Genomic DNA, 14,181 nt, shown 5'->3' with positions numbered 1-14,181 from the left:
GGGTTGTCTTGATGATAGACTTCAATGCAGTAGTGATGTAGTCGATCATAGTCTGCTGCTGGAAAAACGTGTGTTACGGCTTTACACCCCCTGCTATAATGTGGATAAAGAGTTACTTGTCTAACAACAGAGAGGGTGTTCTTTAATGGAAGCCTCTCAAAAATATTCAAGGTAGATTCAGGAATTCCCCAAGGTAGCTGTTTAGGCCCCTTGCTTTTTTCAATCTTTACTAATGCCACTGATTTTGAGTAAAGACAGAGTGTGTATGTATGCGGATGACTCAACACTATACACATCAGCTACTACAGCGACTGAAATGACTGCAACACTTAACAAAGAGTTGCAGTTAGTTTCAGAGTGGGTGGCAAGGAAAGATTTTGCATGAATATTTCTAAAACTAAAAGCATTTTATTTGGGACAAATCATTCACTAAAACATAAACCTCAACTATATCTTGTAATAAGTCATGTGGAAATTGAGCGACTTGAGATGACTAAACTGCCTGATGTAATCCTGGATTGTAAACTGTCATGATCAAAACATATTGAAAAAACAGATGGGGATAATAAAGCACTGCTCTACCTTCTTAACAACATTATCAACGAGGCAGGTCCTTACAGGCCCTAGTTTTGTCACACCTTGACTGCTGTCCAGTCGTGTGGTCAGGTGCCACAAAAAATGACTTAGGAAAATTGCAATTGTCTCAGAAAAGGGCAGCACGGCTGGCCCTTGGATCAACACAGAGAGCTAACATTAATAGTCACATGTTGAATGCATCAAGCTGTCTGTATGAACTACTGGCACACAGCTTGGACACCTGTGCTTTCCCCACAAGCCATGCAACAAGTCCCCAGTACGGAACAAACTATGGGAGGTGCATAGTACTACATAGAGCAATGCAGTAAAATGAGATTTTTTAAAAACTGATAAAAAAAACACCTTATGGAACAGCGGGGACTGTGAAGCAACACAAACATAGGCACAGACCCATGCATACAAACACACACTGTAACGGATGTCGTCTGGAGATAGAGAGGAGAACCAAGGTGCAGCGTGGTAAGTGTTCATGTCTTTTTAATAACCAAACGGAACACTGGAACAAACAATAAACGATGTGACCAGTACCGTGTGGCCCAAACACTCACACGGAAACAAACACCCACAAACCAAAAGGGAAACCAGGCTACCTAAGTATGATTCTCAATCAGGGACAACAATTGACAGCTGCCTCTGATTGAGAACCATACTAGGCCGAACTCAAAAACCAACACAGAAAATCAAGCAGACTGCCCACCCCAACTCACGCCCTGACCATACTAAAACAAAGACAAAAACAAAGGAACTGAGGTCAGAACGTGACAGTACCCCCCCCCCCCCCAAAGGTGCGGACTCCGGCCGCAAAACCTTAACCTATAGGGGAGGGTCTGGGTGGGCATCTGGGTGGGCTCTGGCGCGGGACGTGGACCCCACTTCACCATAGTTTTTTTGCGCCTATTAGCCCGCCTCCATGGCCTCTTTAGAGCGGCGACCCTTGCCGCCGACCTTGGACTGGGGACCCACGCCACGGCAGCGCCGGAGTGAAGGGCGATTCTGGCATCGCCGGCGTCACAGGCAGCTCTGCCAGCTCCTGGCTGACTGACGGCTCTGGCAGGTCCTGGCTGACTGACGGCTCTGGCAGCTCCTGGCTGACTGATGGCTCTGGCAGCTCCTGGCTGACTGACGGCTCTGGCAGCTCCTGGTTGACTGACGGCTCTGGCAGGTCCTGGCTGACAGACGGCTCTGGCAGCTCCTGGCTGACTGATGGCTCTGGCAGCTCCTGGCTGACTGACGGCTCTGGCAGCTCCTGGCTGACTGATGGCTCAGGACAGACTGGCGGCTCTGGCAGCTCAGGACAGACGGGAGACTCTGGCAGCTCAGGACAGACGGGAGACTCTGGCAGCTCAGGACAGACTGGAGATCGCTGCTTCTGCTGCAGTGTGGAGAGGAGGAAGGCTCTGACAGCACTGGACAGGCGGGAGCATCTGTAGGGAGAAGACGGAGAGACAGCCTGGTGCGGGGGGCTGCCACCGGAGAGCTAGTACGTGGAGGTGGCACCGGATAGACCAGACCGTGAAGGCGCACAGAAGGTCTCGAGCACCGAGCCTGCCCAACCTTACCTGGTTGAATGCTCCCCGTAGCCAGGCCAGTGCGGCGAGGTGGAATAGCCCGCACTGGGCTGTGCTGGCGAACCGGGGACACCATGCGTAAGGCTGTTGCCATGTACACCGGCCCGAGGTGACGCACTGGAGACCAGATGCGCTGAGCCGGCTTCATGGCACCTGGTTCGATGCCCACTCTAGCCCGGCCGATACGAGGAGCTGGGATGTAACACACCGGGCTATGCACACGCACTGGGGACACCGTGCACCTCATGGCATAACACGGTGCCTGCCCGGGGTCCCTCTCTCTCCGGTAAGCACGGGAAGTTGGTGCAGGTCTCCTGCGATCGCTGCTTCTGCTGCTGCTGCCCGTTACCACGCTGCTTGGTCCTTTTTGTGGTGGGTGTTTCTGTAACGGATGTCGTCTGAAGATAGAGAGGAAGACCAAGGTGCAGCGTGGTAAGTGTTCATGTCTTTTTAATAAACAAACTGAACATTGGAACAAAACAATAAACGATGTGAACAAAACGAAACAGTACCGTGTGGCCCAAACACTCACACGGAAACAAACACCCACAAACCAAAAGTGAAACCCAGGCTACCTAAGTATGATTCTCAATCAGGGACAACAATTGACAGCTGCCTCTGATTGAGAACCATACTAGGCCGAACTCAAAAACCGACATAGAAAAACAAACATAGACTGCCCACCCCAACTCACGCCCTGACCAAACTAAAACAAAGACAAAAACAAAGGAACTAAGGTCAGAACGTGACACACACACACGATAACATATGCACTACACATGAATTTAGTACTGTAGATATGTGGTAGTGGTGGAGTAGGGGCCTGAGGGCACACAGTGTGTTGTGAAATCTGTGAATGTATTGTAATATTTTTTAAATTGTATAAACTGCCTTAATTTTGCTGGACACCAGGAATAGCAGCTGCTGTCATGGCTCCATAATAAATACAAATGCAATTACATATCAGAAGAAAAAACATTATGATACATTTGTGTGTCAAAATTGGAATATTTCAATATATGTAAATGTATGTTTTTACTGTTTATATGCTCGCAATACCTGTTAAATGACATATAATAATATTATTATATAGTAAAGATATTGAAGATAACAAGCAGACAGTAAGTACTGATACAAAAAATCCCATAGCAATATTTCTCCATTGTCAATACTCACTAGCTAAATTGCATTCTTTTAATGGGAAACTCAACTGCCTGGTAGTGTAATGAGTGCGTACTGGCGGCAGAGAAGTCAGGCGCAGGAGAGCAAAGACTGTTACAATGGTGCAGTTTAATAATATAATCACTGTGAACAAAAACAATAAATATATACAATGGGACAAAAGTCCTTTGCACGCCAGACAAACGTGCACAAACACTTACAATAAACAATTCCGGACAAGGACATGGGGGAAACAGAGGGTTAAATACACAGCATGTAATTATGGAATTGGAACCAGGTGTGTGGGAAGACAAGACAAAACAAAAGGAAAATGAAAGGAGATCGTGATGCTAGAAGGCCAGCGACGCCGACCGCCGAACGCCGCCCGAAAAAGGAGAGGGACCGACTTCGGCGGATGTCGTGACAGGTAGAGCATATTTTTTTAAGAGTTCCTAAAATTATAAAACAACTGATTGAATTTTTCCAAGTCTTGTAATTGCCCATTTTATGGTCAATTAGAACTGAAGATGTGTGAATAAAGGAGATGTTCACTCAAAATCCAGAAACTCCCAAGTGATTCCATACATTGAAACTAACTGCCTGTAAAAGGGTTAATCATTTTAGGACTGATCTTTTACTTGTCCGAAAGCTCAAATAGCTTTATAGAAATAAGACATGATCTGTACACAATTGGCCAAATAGGTGACTGAAAATTGCGTTATTGTGTTATAATGATGCAAGAAACCCCTTTGCAAAATTGTATTCATTATCATTATTATTAGCATACAGAGAATCATACAAAAATGAATGCTATATTCTGCCTATAGGCTTATTTGCATATTCAAGCATGTCTTGAAATAGGACACTGTCCCTTTGAGGTAAAAAAAAAAGCTCTTTATTTGACTTGCTTTTCAACGACAGTAAGATATGTACACTACTGGTCAAAGGTTTTAGAACACCTACTCATTCAAGAGTTTTTCTTTATTTTTACTATTTTCTACATTGTAGAATAATAGTGAAGACATCAAAACTATGAAATAACACATATGTAATAACCAAAATAGTGTTCAACAAATCAAAAATATATAAATATTTGAGATTCTTCAAATAGCCACCCTTTAGCCACCCGGTGGCCTTTATCACGTTTTGGGGAAGTCCCAGATGCAGTCAGTGTCGAAGTAACAAAAGTTTGTTACTAGAACGACAGGTCAAGGGCAGGTAGATGTCATTCCAAAAGGTACAGAACGGCAGGCAGTCTCAGGATCAGGGCAGGCAGAGGTCAATAATCCAGTGTGGTGGGGCAAGGTGCAGTGAGGCAAGGCAGGCAGGGTCAGGAAACAGGAGACAAAGGGCTGTGAGACATGGGTTTGATTTTAGACACAGGAAAAGTGGGATGCATAAGGAGGGTACAGGGCAATGGAAGACGAACAGCAGAGGGGCTAATGAGATGGGGAAAGGGACGTTAATTAAACCAGGGGAAAAGCTTGCGGAACTCCATCCGGAGGGGCAGATCCCGGGTGGACAGCCGGAGTCCAGTGGTGGTCCGCTTGTTGTCGATACCTGGAGGTTGTCTTGAGAAGGGCCGACCAGGCTCTCCTCCAGGTACGACGACAGTGGTGGACAAACATCTGGGTCGAAAGGTATGCCAACCTCTTCCTCTTGCTCAGGGAAGAGCGGGGGCTGATAGCCAAGGAAACACTCAAAGGGTGAGATACCTGTGGCAGAGCAAGGAAGGGTTTTGGGGGTGTATTCGTCCCACACTAGTTGCTGGCTCCAGGTGGTGGGGTTGGCGGAGACCAGGCAGCGAAGAGTCATTTCCAAGTCTTGGTTAGCTCGCTCCGACTGGCCATTGGACTGGGGGTCGAACCCGGAGGACAGGCTGGCTGATGACCCAATGAACGTGCAGAATGCCTTCCAGAACCGGGACGTGAACTGAGGACCCCTGTCAGAGACCATGTCCACTAGGAGTCCGTGGACCTGGAAGACATGCGGCACCATGAGCCAGGCTGTCTCTTTGGCGGAGGGTAGCTTGGTGAGATGAATGAATTGGGTTGCTTTGGAAAACCAGTCCACTACCGCCATGTCTTTGTGAGAAGCGTTGTGGGTGAATGGATGATCTCCACATGTGTATTTCCCACTGTAAAGCATGGAGGAGGAGATGTTATGGTGTGGGGGTGCTTTTTTGGTTACACTGTCTGTGATTAATTTAGAATTCAAGGCACACGTAACCAGCATAGCTACCACAGCATTCTGCAGCAATACGCTATTCCATCTGGTTTGGGCTTAGTGGGATTATTATTTATTTTTCAGCAGGACCATGACCCAACACACCTCCAGGCTGTGTAACGGCTATTTGACCAAGGAGGAGAGTTTTGAGGTGCTGCATCAAATGACCTGGCTTCCACAATCCCCCGAACTCAACCAAATTGAGATGGATTGGGATGAGTTGGACCGCAGAGTGGAAAAGCTGCCTATGTGGGAACTCCTTCAAGACTGTTGGAAAAGCATTATAGGTGAAGCTTGATGAGAGAATGCCAAGAGTGTGCAAAGCTGTCATCAAGTCAACGGGTGGCTATTTGAAGAATCTCAAATATATAACATATATTGATTTGTTTATTACTTTTTTGGTTACTACATGATTCCATATGTGTTATTTCATAGTTTTGATGTCTTCACTATTATTCTACAATGTATAAAATAATAAAAAAATGAAGAAAACCCCTTGAAAGAGTGTTCTAAAACTTTTGACTGGTAGTGTACTGTACCCGGTTTGTGCTCTTTTAGGAAGCAATCACTCCTGACCAAAATTACTAGGCTATAGCTGAGCTAGTAACTCACTAACTAAGAATATCAGCAAATATACATTTTAATGAAGATCAATAGTGTGCGTTTGCACACGCTGGCAATTTTTCTGTGCAGGGCTGCTCCAGGAACTGGGCGGCCAGGTATGTGCGCAGTTTAAAGGGAACATTACTCGCAGCTATGGTGGGATCCCAGGTTGGCTCTTGAAATGTAATTTGGAATATACAACAGCGAAAGTTAACATGACAAGACCATCTAAAGTGCAGGAATAATCAGGGATGTACTTTTTCTTTTCTTCCCCTTTTGATTACATTTTTGACTTTGCTATTTTGAGAAGTGGGGATACAGGCTGCTGGTGTGAGATTGGTGGGACCTGTCCTCAGTGACAAATCTATCATTAATTTGTCTTTATTTGTCTTTTTGATTCATTGTAGGCTGAAACTGTAGGCTATGTATGACGTATGTGTTGACGGTGTTTGTTGTGTCTGTTCTGTTTGTTGGTGTTTATTTTTGTAAACGGGCCTCATTAGTGATATCATTGCAGTAGGGGAGAGCCAGGACAAATGTAACATGCAGCTAAAGTAACATGCCCATTTCCTCAGATAAGACAGCAGCTGGAATGACATAGTGAAGTCAGCATGTTCCTAATGTGGAGGAAGAGCTCCCTGCTTTAAACTTAGCTGAGTTCCGGTGCTTCGGAAAGTATTCAGACCCCTTGACTTTTTTCACATTTTGTTACATAACAGGCTTATTCTAAAATAGAGTACATTGTCATTTTTTCCTCATCAATCTACGCACAATACCCCATAATGACAAAGCAAAAACTGTTTTTAGACATTTTTGCAAATTAAAAAAATACAAAAATGAAATATGACATTTACATAAGTATTCAGACCCTTTACTCAGTACTTTGTTGAAGCACCTTTGGCAGCAATTACAGGCTCAATTGTTTTTGGGTATGATGCTATAAGCTTGGCACACCTGTATTCGTGGAGTTTCTCCAATTGTTCTCTGCAGATCCTCTCAAGCTCTGTCAGGTTGGATGGGGAGCGTCGCTGCACAGCCATTTTCAGGTCTTTCCAGAGATTTCCGATCAGGATCAAGTCCGGGCTCTGGCTGGGCCACTCAAGAACATTCAGAGACTTGTCCCGAAGCCACTCCTACATTGTCTTGGCTGTGTGCCTAGGATCGCTGTCCTGTTGGAAGGTGAACCTTTGCCCGAGTCTGAGGTCCTGAGCACTCTGAAGCTAATTTTCATCAAGGATCTCCCTGTACTTTACTCTGTTCATCTTTCCCTTGATCCTGATTGGTCTCCCAGTCTCTGCCGCTGACAAGCATCCCCACAGCATGATGCTGCCACCACCATGCCTCACCATAGGGATGGTGACAGGTTTCCTCCAGACGTGACACTTGGTGTTCAGGTCAAAGAGTTCAATCCTGGTTTCATCAGAAATAAATAGTTTAGGTGACTTTTGGCAAACTCTAAGCAGGCTTTCATGTGTATTTTACGGAGGAGTGGCTTCCGTCTGGCCACTCCACCATAAAGGCCTGATTGGTGGAGTGTTGCAGAGAGGATTGCCTTTCTGGAAGGTTCTCCCATCTACACAAAGGAACTCGGTCAGAGTGATCATCGGGTTCATGGTCACCTCTCTGACCAAGGCCCTTCTCTCCCAAATGCTCAGTTTGGCCAGATCTAAGAAGACTTTTCCATTTAAGAAGTTAATAGAAGCATAGAATATAAGGAGTGAAAGAGACTGTGTTTTTTGTCAGAAGTTAATGGTTCTCTGTGGAAAGACAGAGTGGCTGTGGAATGTGCTGGTTGGATGGGAGGAGATCAAAGGATTGCTATAGGGGAAGAAGATGGGCATCTGTGGATTAGGCGAAAGAGGGGTTGAAGTCAGGAGGTGAGGTCAGATCGCCTGAAGGGAGTAATAAGGGTTGGATTGGAGAGAAGGAGGAGTGTCTTAAATGGGATATTAATTGGGATCTTAAGTGAGATCACCTGTGATGGTGAGAAATGTGTGTATGTCTGAATACAGCTGTGTAGACCCTTTGGGAAGAATTCAACTTGGTTAAGCTTCTCTAGTGTCCGTGTGTTATTTACTCTGAAAAATACTAACCTAACAGACCTCATGGCTTGATGTTTGCTCTGACATGCTCTGTCAACTGTGGGACCTTATATAGACAGGTGTGTGCCTTTCAAAATCATGTCCAATCAATGGAATTTACCACAGGTGAACTCCACTCTGTAATGAACACGATGGGAGACAGAAAATTGGTTTCAATGGCAGGGCGCAGCAGTTGTTTAGGGCCACAGGGGCAGGCAGAAGGTCATACACAGCGCGTCTAAAAAGGCAACAGTACAGGCAGGGAAAAGGCTAGTAACTTCATCCGGGAGATCAGGCAATAGGTTGATAATAGGTTGATAATAGGTTGATAATTGGTTGATAATCCGAAATCCGGCTAAGGTACAGGCAGGGAATAGGCAAAAGTGTCGTTAGTGAGGCAGGCAAAAACTATCATACACAGGAGGATTAAATTACAGGAAAAACAGAGCTCCGAATAGAAGTGTGTCACAAAACAAACAATATCTCACATCGATGGGTGCAAAGAATTGAACTAAATAGTGTGTGATAATGACAGACCGGTGTGTGAACAGGTGATCAGAATTCAGGTGATTGGGATCTGGAAAGTGAGCTGCGGTCAGGGGATCTGTGTGTTTGAGAGTGTAAGTTGGAAGCAGATGTTACACACTCAAGTTGTAGAAACATCCCAAGGATGATCAATGGAAACAGGATGCACCTGAGCTCAATTTTGAGTCTCATAGCAAAGGGTCTGAATTATTATGTAAATATCGTATTTCTGTTCAAATTTGCAAAAATGTCTAAAAACCTGTTTTCGCTTTGTCTTTATGGGGCATTGTGTGTAGATTGATGAGAGAACAAAAATATTCAATCCATTTGAGAATAAGGATGTAACGTAACAAAATGTGGAAAATGGAAGAGGTCTGAATACTTTCTGAATGCACTGTAGAGCCATCCTCATCAACAGATTGGGAGGTCAGAGAGAGAGAGAGAGAGCGAGAGACAGAGAGAGAGAGAGAGAGAGAGAGAGTGTGAGAGAGAGAGAGACGCAGCCACTTCATGCACCATTAGCACATCTGATGTGTAATTACTCTTCTCTCACTCCTCCCTCTTCTTTCCCTCTTTCTTCCTCACACACAGACACAGTCTCACACACACACGTTGACATGATGGTTGTTTGTGTTTAATGTACTGGTTTGTCTTCTCTTCCGCATGGATCGCCAGCCCTCCCTCTCTGCCTCCCTAACTTGACAGCCATTATTCATGAGCAGTACAGGAGAGTGGTTTTTTAAACAAAGATTTGAATCATACGGCTTCAACGTCAGCTGTCACATTCCATACGTTTGTCTGTGTGTGAGCGTGTTTCTGTGTTTGTTTTCGTGTTTCCATTTTACTGTAATCTGTGTGTCTCTATGGCCATGCATGTTATGTATATGTACTTGTCACATTCCCTGGTTAGACATCCTTTGTTTTGGTCTTGCTCACTATTGCACTCAATCTTGTTTTTTTTTGTCGCTCATTTCTTTCTCTCCAGGTGTTTAACATGTGAAGGTTGGAGGATCATGTGTCAAAATGATTGAGTCACTGACAGGTATTCTAAATATTACCCATCAAGTTCAGGTGTTATGGTCACATGTAAAGGACAAGATGCTACTTACATGTTCAATGGTATCAATTGGTGTTAGGGACTGTTTGTAAAGGAATGTCGGGGAGGGTCATGCTCTTAAAATTTCAGTCCGGGGTATTAATTTTTATTTTTATTGATTTAGTCCAGGGGAGGGTCATGTAATTTCTAAATGAAATGTATATATTTCTCAGTGTTTTAAAAGTAGTTGCTTATTAGCTTATTATATCTCAATGTGTGTGTCACACCCTGACCATAGTTTGCTTTGTATGTTTATATGTTTTGTTTGGTCAGGGTGTGATCTGAGTGGGCATTCTATGTTGTATGTCTAGTTTGTCTGTTTCTGTGTTTGGCCTGATATGGTTCTCAATCAGAGGCAGGTGTTAGTCATTGTCTCTGATTGGGAACCATATTTAGGTAGCCTGTTTTGTCATTGTGGGTTGTGGGTGATTGTCTATGTTAAGTTGCTTGTTAGCACAGTGTTTCATTAGTGTCACGGTTGTCACTTTGTTGTTTTGTAGTGTTCAGTTTTTCCATTAAAATTACGAACACTTACCACGCCGCATCTTGGTCCTAAGAGGAGAAAATCTGCCGTGACAGTGTGCCTGATGCTCAGCAGCAGACCACCATTCTCCACTGAGCGAGCAAGGTCAAATGTGCCTATAATTTAGTGTGGTCTCAATAAATATTATCACAAGCCTAAAGGTTATACAAAGTGCATGCTCGAAGAAGCACAGGACAAATGTTTTTTCTAAGAAAATGTACTTCATATTTCAAATATTACTTTGGGTAGAGGGAGGGTCAATTGCTTTTTTCAAGCATTCAAGGAGGGTCATATGAGAATATATTTTGCTTAAAGATTTGATGTCCTTGTGAAAATGTAATTAGTCAAATAAAAAAATCCCCATCAAAATCCGTCAGTTATATCCACCTGTTGAGGCGAGGCGTACCCCGAGGGGAACTACACCCCCTTAAAACCTCTTACGTTGACCCGAGACGCAATCGTCTCATCTAGCCATCAGCAAATGCAAATGCGCTACGCCAAATGCTAATAGCACTTGAACTCAAACGTTCATTAAAACACACATGCAGGGTAGTGAATTAAAGCTACACTCGTTGTGAATCTAGCCAACAAGTCAGATTATTAAAATGCTTTTCGGCGAAAGCATGAGAAGCTATTATCTGATAGCATGCAACACCCCGAAATACCTGAATGCGACGTAAACAAAAGATTTCGCGTAGCCGCTACACAAATAGCAGAAATAAAATATAAAACTTTCATTACCTTTGACGAGCTTCTTTGTTGGTACTCCTATATGTCCCATAAACATCACTATTGGGTTTTTTTTCGATTAAATCGGTCCATATATACCCAAAATAGCCATCTATGGAAACTGTGTGATTCAGAAAAAAACACAGTTTGAAAACGCTACGTCATTTTTTTAAATTAAAAAGGTTGACAATAAACTTTCACAAAACACTTCGAAATACTTTTGTAATCCAACTTTAGGTATCAGTAAACGTTAATAATCTATCAAATTGATCACGGGGCGATGTGTATTCAATAGCTCCACGATTTCAAATCATCTTCCAAAATCTCTCTTCCAAACCTTCCTGTCGGAGACCGGATGGAAAGTGATCTCTCTAGTACGTTTGACCAAGAAACAAAGGCACCGGAAATGACGAGACTGGCGACATCGTGTGGAAGCTGTAGGAAGTGCAATGTCGGCCCCATTTAATTTAGTTTCCATTCAACAATACATACAAGTGGTGCATTGATACTTTTTTCAGTTTTCACGCTCTGTTATAGTCACAGCCGTGATTTAACCAGTTTTAGAAACGTCAGAGTGTTTTCTATCCACACATACTAATCATATGCATATACTATATTCCTGGCATGAGTAGCAGGACGCCGAAATGTTGCGCGATTTTTAACAGAATGTTCGAAAAAGTAGGGGGTCGACTTAAGAGGTTTTTAAGCAGAAAAGGTGGCGCAGGGAATGCAAAAATATTATTTAGAAATATTTAACCTCCACACATTAACAAGTCCAATACCTCAAATGAAGGATAAACACCTTGTTCATCTACCCATCGTGTCAGATTTTCTAAAAAAATTACAGCGAAAACACAACATATATTTATTTTAGACCACCACCAAACCAAAGAAAAAACGTAGCCAAATTTTCCAGCCAAAGATAAAATCACAAAAGCAGGATTAAAAATAAAATCAATCACTAACCTCTTGAAAATCTTCATCAGATGACAGTCATATGACATGTTACACAGTACATTTATGTTTTGTTCGATAATATGCATTTTATATCCATAAATCTCGGTTTACATTGACGCCATGTTCAGAAATTCCTCCAAATTATCCGGAGGAATTATATAAAGCTATGGCAGATAACAGAAATACTCATCATAAACTTTGACTAAAGCTACATGTTCTACATATAATTAAAGATACACTGGTTCTTAATGTAACCGCTGTGCCCCTTTTTTTTAAACGTTACGGAAAAAGCCTAACATTGCAATAATCTGAGACGGCGCTCAGACAATATTTCTCCGCCATGTTGGGTCAACAGAAATACAAAATTACAACATAAATATTCCCTTACCTTTGATGATCTTTCATCAGAATGTAGTGCATGGAGTCCTAGTTCATAATTATAGTAGTTTGTTTTGTTCCATAATGTCCAATACTAGTGTCCAAGTAGCAGCATTTGCTATCACTTTCAGCTCACATGCCCAAAAACTGACTTCGGGTCCAGGAAAACTTGCATGAAAACTTCCAAAAGACATATTCCAGGTCGAAAAAACTGGTCAAACTAAGTGCAGAATCAATCTTCAGGATGTTATAATCATATATATCCAATAACATTCCAACCGGATCATTCGTTTTCATCTGGGGCTGATTGGAACAGCCGTAGCACTCAAAGAGAAATGCGCCACAACAAAATGGCATTCTCTTGCGACACCGACTATTTTCCCTCCCATTAGGTCAAAGTTCACAGCAAATGCTCCATTGCACTTTCTACTGAATGAGGACATCTAGTGGAAGACGTTGGAAGTGTTTCCAGATCCATAACTTGTTGGGAAGGGAGGGGGCGATGACGTCAAAGTTGCCCCAACTTTCAGGATTTCAAAACTTGTTTGGAAGATTGCCTGCCCTGTGAGTTCTGTTATACTTACAGACATAATTCAAACGGTTTTAGAAACTTCCGAGTGTTTTCTATCCAACTGTAATAATACTATGCATATGTTAGCAATTTAGGACAGAGTTTGATGCAGTTCACTATGGGCACGCAATTAATCCAAAGTGAAAATACTGCCCCCTATCTCCAAAAGGTTGCTCCAGTAGGGAAATACTGATGTCATCAATGGCCACACCATGAGGAAAATTATAGATTTCCCCATTGGCTGTAAGGATCCACAGTCAATGTTTTAGAATGAGTTACAGTAATAATGATGAAGATGGTGCATAATCGAACCAGAGAATATTAGGGGCCTCTTTCTGTCTTGGCTGCAATTACTTACTTAGACCCATCTCCACATGAGGAGCATAGGCCATCAACGACGCCTCTCTATCGAACTTGACTTGGCTAAAATAGGGAATTCCATTTCTCATCAACAGCCATGCTGAGTAAATTATATACTGTAGATTCCTCTCAAACCTCTATTTAACTATCTACATAGTCCTCCTGTGCCATTGGTGTGCCATTGTGGGATGTAAGGGTGAAGGGATCTGGGTGTATGTCTATGGGGAAAGTTGTCATGTAAACTGAGACAGATCAGTAGGCTACAGTCTAACAAAATTATCAAAGTGAGCAGGTCAAACACACAGCCTTATGGCACCTTTCTATTTCTTAAATCTTATATTAATCTGTACTGCAGATTAGACAATGGAGAGTAATAAACCATGTCTGATATTACTGGTTGCAATCTCTCGGCTGCAGAGGGGACTCTTTCAAAATCAGCAGGCAAATTGTGAAAGAAATGACCACATTACAATCAAAATGAATCTCTGTGGGTATGCTTACACTGACATTTTCTCAAACAGAAATCCATCTGAAGTCTTTTAATTATGCTAAAGGTCATGTATAAGGGCACAAGGCGAGACCCAGATGCAGATACATGAGGCAGATGGTTAAAGTCCAATATGTTTATTAACAATCCAAAAGGGGTAGGCAAGAGAATGGTCGTGGACAGGCAAAAGGTCAAAACAAGTTCAGAGTTCCAGAGGTACAGAATGGCAGGCAGGCTCGAGGTCAGGACAGGCAGAATGGTCAGGCAGGCGGGAATGGAGTTTAGAAAAACAGGCAAAGGTCAAAACCGGGAGGACTAG

Source organism: Oncorhynchus kisutch, linkage group LG19 (genome assembly GCF_002021735.2).
Source record: "Oncorhynchus kisutch isolate 150728-3 linkage group LG19, Okis_V2, whole genome shotgun sequence".
Classification (NCBI taxonomy): domain Eukaryota; kingdom Metazoa; phylum Chordata; class Actinopteri; order Salmoniformes; family Salmonidae; genus Oncorhynchus; species Oncorhynchus kisutch.
The sequence above is the reverse complement of the archived record's forward strand: the minus strand, read 5'-3'. Positions refer to the sequence as shown.